Source organism: Triticum aestivum, chromosome 6B, assembly GCF_018294505.1.
Source record: "Triticum aestivum cultivar Chinese Spring chromosome 6B, IWGSC CS RefSeq v2.1, whole genome shotgun sequence".
Classification (NCBI taxonomy): Eukaryota; Viridiplantae; Streptophyta; class Magnoliopsida; order Poales; family Poaceae; genus Triticum; species Triticum aestivum.
In genome coordinates, this window is record NC_057810.1 from 48,308,024 (window position 1) to 48,313,970 (window position 5,947).

Genomic DNA, 5,947 nt, shown 5'->3' on the forward strand with positions numbered 1-5,947 from the left:
CAACAAATCCTTCAACAAATTCTACAACAACAACTGATTCCATGCAGGGATGTCGTGTTGCAACAACCCCGAGCTGTCACGGTGCCAAGTCATCCACAATGTCGTTCATGCTATTATTCTCCATCAACAACAACAACAAAAACAACAACAACAACAACAACCGTCGAGCCAGGTCTTCTACCAGCAGCCTCAGCAACAATATCCATCAGGCCAGGGTTCCTTCCAGCCATCTCAGCAAAACCCACAGGCCCATGGCTTTGTCCAACCTCAGCAACTGCCACAGTTTGAGGAAATAAGGAACCTAGCGCTACAGACACTACCAGCAATGTGCAATGTCTACATCCCTCCATATTGCTCGACCACCATTGCGCCATTTGGCATCGTGAGTACTAACTGAGAAGAGAAGAACTCTAGTACTAGATATATGAAACACCGTTTTCTTAGACCATGGTTTGGTCGTTGTAGCGGTGAAGAATAAAGTGACATGCACTATCATGTAAGAACCCAAACTAGACTATTTCAAACTTGGAAATAAAAGACAAACACAGGTCTTGTCTGCATATGATTGTTTGTATGAGTTCCATTCATGTGCCCGTCCACAAGTTCACCCCTAATTATATATATTAAGCATTAAGTAGATGTTTATGTGCATTAATCTAAAGATAACAAAATGAATCTGAAACTTGAATTAAATTGAAGTATTTTCTTGGACTTTCAAATTGAGCATCGATAGTGAGGTCTATCCACATCCTTGGCTTGCCCTTGATCAATTTTTTCCAAAGAAGCATTCAATTCATCAGTCAATTACATTGATTTTTGTGGCTTGTACTTCTCCTCAACATGAGTATCTTCATTACGGCTACTCCAATTCTCCCACATAACTGAAGCATTAATAGCGCTCTTCCTTGCATCAAGGAAATATGGATCGAAGATATATCTTGACCATGTTTTTGGGTGCAACCTTGGGAGTTTTATGCCAAAATATTCTCAAGAAGAATCCAAGAATAAACTTGCATGCTGACGTGTGATAAGGGCATTAGAAGTAACATTTCCTCAGCAAGGACACACATAGGGCACACACATAACCCCATCACATGCCTTTTTAGTTATGCATATGAAGGTAGGATGTTTTTAATTACTCTGCACCAAAGTACTCTTAACTTGGATTGTACGTTAAGCTTTCATTGCCTTTTCAATTTTTCTTCCACATTAGATGAACTAGATAGTCCAGCTACCACACGATACCTTGTGTTCATCACGGCTCTATACAACAATTGAACAGAAGAAATGTCATTTCTTTACCATACCCATGACCAAATGTTCTCTGCTACTCTCTCCGTCCGAAAATACTGCCATCCATGTCGACAACAATGAGACATATAGGACCGCTATGCCTCTGTCGAAGGAGGTGGTGGAGCGATCCGGAGATTATGCTGCCATCCATGTTGAGTAAAAACCTCACTGGCCACTTGCTCCAATCGCATACACACCACCATAAACAACGGTTGGTACTCAGTTCGGTGTAGCATACACCATGTAGGAAGCAAGTGCTTACTCCTAGTTACTGAATTATGTACACCAAATAAACCCATTTACACGTAGTTAATGACCAAAAAAAGGTGATGCTTGCTACGCAGATGTGTAGTACAAATTAAGAAGTGCAAGATAAAAAGATGCTGGTCCTTGATTCGTTGTTGATCCTCAGCATGCCATCATCAACTTGTAGTTAATTATCATACAAATTGGCTCTTTCATAGAGTTGGAGGCTAGCTCCTTTGATCAGCACGCGCTTAAACACAAAGAACACGTATATGTATTCTCTCCGGAGTTCAACTCTTGATTGGCCAGCAAAAATGGTCCGACCGGGTAGAGGAAAGGCATGTTTGCTAGTACGCCTGGAGGAAATGCCTTTGATTAGGGCATCTCCAACGGCGACCGGTAAATTTTCTCCCACATTCGTCCACGGACAGGGGATCAGTCCGTGGATACGGATATAGGAATCGGCCATCCAACGCTGTCCGCATATATTTCGAACACTTCTTTAAAAAAATCGGATGAAATTCATGCAAACACAGTGGATTCCATACAAACCGGACAAAAACGTTTACATTTTGGACATATTTTTAACTAAAAACTCTATAGCCGGCGCTGGCGACGACGAATATCCTCCAGCGACATGGATACCCTTGAATAGTCTACTGCCGGCTGCAGCGGATCTCCAATGTCGTCCCATGTCCGGCAGCTGTGAGCCCTAGGTATATGCTTCAACGCAAAGAGCAGCTCGCCTCCCTACCACTCATCGGAGTGGAACAACCAACTGTTGCTTCTGCCAGTGGGGAAGGGTTCCTACGTTACACAGGCCAGAGTTGGTTTTGGGTTGGGAACGGCGGTGGCCTGCCAGAGGGAAAGACACCGGTTGTGTACGCTGGTGTCACCTCGGTATGGCATTCATGGGACCCAAGCGACAGCTTCTCCTCGACGATGGTGGCGAGCGCAGACGTGTTGGACACCACCTCGTCGATGTCCATGCAGCCCACTTCTTTCTCTGTTGGCAGGACGCGGTGCCACACGTTTTGACATCGAATGACGCGCTCACAATCACGGGAGGGGCGGTACGACATGGCACCATCAATGGCAGCCATGATGCCCGTGCCACCGTGCTCCCTCTCAGTGCGACCTGGAGCAACTCGCCACTCCTTGGCTCGTGACCGGCGGGCTTGATGGGCCCCCTAGCCATTATTTACGCCAGACAACTCTTTTTCCTTCTCATCAGATGCCATGGAAAAAACTGTTCAAGGAGGAAAATGATGAGTGGAGATGTGATGCGGTTCTTGCTCGAAATCTGACATTGTTTAAATAGCGAGGGGACACGAGGAGCCAACCGGCGTTCTGTTTAATGTCAGCCGGCTCACGAACGGACATGTGACTGGAGTAATTATCCTGGCACACGCGCGGGTTTAATGGTGAAAGGCAGGCAGTCTGGAGGAATGACGCATGATGTGTGTTTAGCCGGCGTGCAGCGGGGCGGTACCCTTGGCGTGCATGGGGCGGTACTCGGAGGCATGAATGCGGGCAAAGGTGTTGTCAGAAGCGGTCGTAGGTGTTGTCTGGACGCGTGCAAAGCCCCCCTCCCCCATGTGTTGTCTCCGGTTTGCGGGAGAAAGTACATCCAGACTGCCCTGTGGACCGATACAAGCCCGCATTGGATGGCACAACACGTCCGGACCATGTGGTCCGGATGGTTGTGGACGGTTTAATTGAGAGTCTGCGTTGGAGATGCCTTAGAGTTTATGAATCCATTGAGTTTTTCTAATCATTAAAAAACACTTATAATAAGTTATAAGAAAAGACACGTATATATGTTAGTTTCAGACTCCAGCTTTGCTCTTACATATGCTTTTTTTCTGATCCGACAGATTCCAATAGAGTGAGCCCAGCGTTGTTTTTCTGGAAACTCGATACACGTTCTTTCAAGCAAATCACATCCATTCTTTTTAACTCATTTTTTCTCGTTTTAATAATATAATAAATCATTTGTATTTTTTATCTCGAACAGTTGACGTGTAATTCCTATTGTAATCTAAGGATAATGTTTGGATTTTACTTTCAAATATTTGAAATGGCCATGATGGAATCACATCCATTTATTTTATTACTATTTGAATTTGATCCAAAAGATAAATAATGAGTAGACGTCCTGAAAACTTTTCTGAGAACTTTGGTAATCAAAAGACAAAAAATGTTTTAAGAACTGAAGCAAACAACGAATTTTACTCTCTATTTTACTAAAGCAAGTGGCTGCTATTTAGGTCTAGTAAATAGCAAATTGACCAACAACCTTTTTTCCAAATTGGAAGGAATGCAGTTCTCAGCTCTCACCATGGTGATTATACAATCTGGATTTTTGAGCTGTAGCTAGTCAACTTATGTTAGTGGCATATGTACCATAGTGTTGGTCACTGGGAATGGACGAAGCCATGAGTGAAGGAACAGGAAATGACAGAAGTACGATTTGTAGAATTTCAAAACTCAAACTATCTAGTTTTATGGAGTGATATGAAATAAGCAAAACCAACTGCTAATAAAAATGTAAAATTAAACGATATATTTAGAAATGTGATTGTGAAGTCATTGTCACAAAATATGACCTCACTAAAAATGAACATTCAACCTTATTTTCAGAAGTTTGCATACAAATTCCATGTAAATTATGGTAGTGCCCATAAACAAATAAACCATAATCGTGCTTGATCTACCATGAAACTTACTACCTTGTATATACTTTTGTCATGTCCAGAGATTTCCTGCACCATGAACAAAAATGCCACCGCAATAATAGTCGTTCTTTTGTGCACCGGGCGTCGAGGTAGCGTTGGCTGGCCATCTGCAGCTCATAGGCGCACGAGCACAGCGGTGGCATGCCCACCACCGCCTCCATTGCCCGCAAGGACGCCACCTAGCCACCGCCGTATTTGGAGAAGAAGCAACAAGCATGTAAGAGTTTGTCCTTGGACGCTCTATGGATCGACCTGATCGATCACTCGTTTTGTGCATGCACCACCACACATGGCTGAACCGAGCATCCTCCTGGCGGCGCCCAGTGAGACCGTCCTCGCAGTGGCCACGGCTCGATGGTTCGCCCCCGTGCGCACGGTACGTGCCGCAGCCTGTAGTCAAATCAGAGCGCGTAGAGCACTATCGGTGAGATCGAAGGAGAGGAATATCAAAATGGAAACTTAGCTATAGGAGGTGATGGCAAGGGGAGCTGGTGTGCCGGGAGGGAGACTCCAGGAGCTAGGGAGCACGCCGACGCCATTGCTCAAGGTGCAAGTTTGTTTCAATCTTCAATCCTGCTCGCTGTTGATTCTGGTTACAGTAAATTTTAGCTAGATATGGTGTAACCTAAGTGTTATGCCTAGTCTTAATCTATCTATCTATCCAATCTTCTATTCGGCGAGGTGGCTGCGCCTGTGGCAGATGTGGCCGCTGCCATGGCCGGCGCCAGACCTGGTCGATCTCCCTCTTCTGTATTTGAGAAAAAAAAATCTGCCTCTTCTCTTCTGATGAGAAGGGGAAGAGATGGTGAGAGATGAAGTCGACGGCTTTGGGGAAAGGATACGGGAGGACGCCGGTAGTGAGGCGGCATGAGGAAGACAAGGTGGTTGACAGCGGCGACGCGTGAGGGGAGGGCAAGGGAGGTGTAGTGGTGCATGGAGAGGAGTGGGTGTGCAGCGTGCCCAGTTCACGAGGGAGGAAAGAGGTCGTCAAGGGAGTGATCCATGGGAGTTTTTTTCCTTCAGAGCGAGCCTAGTTGGGCTCTCTGCGGCGTCTAGGCCCAATGCACCACATGTCTTCAAATTGGCCACCAGTAGCAGCCCATAGAACAGACAGGGCCAGTTTGCAAATTTTAAAAAATAAGTTTTTTAGTGCCCATGAAAAACAGAACACATATCTTTCCAAACATAATGAACTATAGGTACCACCAAAAAAACCATAATGAACTTTAGGTTGTTACAAGAACTCATGCCATCCAACAGCCTCCCTCCAACCCTGCCAACATTGTTGCAGCTGCACTCGCAAGCGTTACCATAGGTGATCATTTGCATGATTTCGCGTAAAACAAAATAAGATCTACAAACGAATAGAAGCTACACATACCTTGGCATGCACACACATTGCAAGCCATACTAAGGTGATAAGTGTTAATAACTTGTACAACATATACAACACTTAAGATAAGTAAAAGCAATTTGATGAGTCATGGTCTATCAAAGCAAGATGCATTACTACTCTAATCTATCTTAACAGGTGACACATGATTACAATCCTTGTTGTGTGCAAGTCAAGCTTATCTAGTTTACACGTAACAACTTGTAGAACATTACACAATTGATGTTTGCTAATAACTTCTAGAAAGCTACAACACTTGACATGTAAAAAGAATTTG